At 36.3% G+C, this 2,064-nt stretch overlaps 1 long non-coding RNA gene across 1 annotated transcript in view; it reads left to right on the forward strand.

Annotated features, from left to right (window-relative positions):
• Positions 1-1,138, forward strand: part of LOC115947991 — a 9,342-nt gene extending 8,204 nt beyond the window's left edge. The window contains exon 3 of the long non-coding RNA XR_004081846.1: positions 54-1,138. This is a non-coding gene — a long non-coding RNA (uncharacterized LOC115947991). The remainder of the gene's footprint in view (positions 1-53) is intronic.
• The last annotated feature ends 926 nt before the right edge of the window (positions 1,139-2,064 follow it).

Genomic DNA, 2,064 nt, shown 5'->3' on the forward strand with positions numbered 1-2,064 from the left:
TAACAACAATAATAACCTGTTCCTTTTCCAAATTACCATTTTTTCCACTTCAGGTGCCACTGATGAAAAAAAGTGACTGCTGAGTGCATAAAGAAAATTGCTGTTGAATTTTGCCACAACTTCATCCTTCTTCAAGACAGAAAGATCTTAATGCTAGTAGTCATCAAGATCTGTGCTCCAATGACTTTAATCAACAGTCTTCAGCAAATCAGATTTGTTACTGTCTCAATATATTAAAAACACAGATGCAAGGCGATGCAGCTGGATCAAGTAGCTATCATTCCCATATAAACTTGAAAGATATTGAATGTGAATCTGAATTATGTATTTCAAACTGAAATGGCAGAAACTACTAAATTTCTAATATCTAGACAACTGTAATTTCTGGTTCGAATTACTGAATATAAGATTATTTTTCCTCCATATCTTTCTATAAAATAACATATTTTTACTCCTCCTTATGATAAAAATTGTATCTGTTACAAAAAAATAAGACAAAAAGTACACTCTAATTAATGAAGACTTAAACCAGTGATAGTTAACCTGGATACAATTTATGCAGTTATGACGATGCTTCAGAATTGCAAATCAAACTAATATGTGTTCTGTTGAAAGTGAAGCAAACAAAAGTGAATCTGTTCTATTCTAAGTCACATCACAGAAACATTTAATGCTTCTCTAGTTAAACATAATAGAAATTACTCTTGGAAAACAACCAGAACCTCTTCTGCACTATTCTACTGACTCACCAATTCAGAACAAATTGAACTCCAGCCTCCTGGCTTCAAGGGCAAGATCAAGATCCTCTGTGATTCCTAAGGATGCAAATTTACCTGATGCTTCAAGGTGCATGCAGAAGTGTTTTCAAGGTTGCTGAAAGTCTGACTTTTCAAAGGCCACAGATATTGAAATCTCCTATTCCCTTTAAATTACACAAAAGCAGGTAAAAGACTGGACTAAAGGATCACCTGGGGAATAATGAGGAAGAGGGAAATACCTTAAAATTATTTTAAATTCATAAGGAAGCTTTTAATTTTTTCTTTCTTCTTTCTAATAAGTTTTATTATTGCGGACAACATCTACCTTGCTTTATATGACAAAATACTATCTTTCATACTTTTTATTTTATTAAAAACTTACATCCTAATGCTATATACAGCAGGTTTTTTCATGCATAGTTTGTGACTGAGACTATAGCCAGAAAATCGTGCTTGTTCACCTGCACAAGGCAGACAGCTGGAAACTGCTGTCCTATCTTCTGAGTGAATTTCCACCAGGATGTCCATATGTACAATGTATCTGTGCCTGGAATGCCACTGATAAAAATTACTGATCAGTGCAAAGATCCCTCCTTACTGACGGCTTTTTATTTTTGAACACGTCACAGTTTAGTCTAAGTTCAGAGAAAGACTTGAATCACAATGCCAAAGGAGAAAGAAGCCAGGAGGTAGATTTCAGGCAACAGTTTCATAATTTATTGAAGTTGTACTGTTACAGATGGCCATTTTTCTAGTTTTAACTGTGTCCCTATTAGCTCTGAATTGAATCATGAGATATACACTGAAAGTTACTTCTGTTTAAGAGCCCTAGAAATCTGGGGTTTATGATAAGAAAAGAAGCCCTTAACAATCTTCAGCAAAACAGAATAAGGGGGAGATAGTGAGGGCAGCATTCAGAATTCATTATCACAGTCACTGTGAAGAGAACTCTCTCTTAAGAGCGGTGGCAATTATGTGTAGCTAAAAGACTAAAACACAGAAGCCCACCCTGATGACTGTGGAATCAAATATGATCCAAGTAAAAACCAAGGCTACAGCACAAAAAAGGTACCCAAGCTGACTATTATATTGTTGTCAACTTATTGCAAAAGGTCCCACACCTTCTTGGTGATTTCTCACGGGCATCTCCTTGCAGCACTGACTCCTTTTTCACAGCTCAGCCAACAAACTCCATCTCTCTCCTCACCCAGCTAACCCACTCTTTTGTAGCACTCGTCTTCTTATTGGACACAGCTGTGGCTTATTAAGGGCAGGCCTGTTCCTAATCTTTGGTGATTAGTACAGC

The sequence above is a fragment of the Geospiza fortis genome, unplaced genomic scaffold, assembly GCF_000277835.1.
Source record: "Geospiza fortis unplaced genomic scaffold, GeoFor_1.0 scaffold112, whole genome shotgun sequence".
NCBI lineage: Eukaryota > Metazoa > Chordata > Aves > Passeriformes > Thraupidae > Geospiza > Geospiza fortis.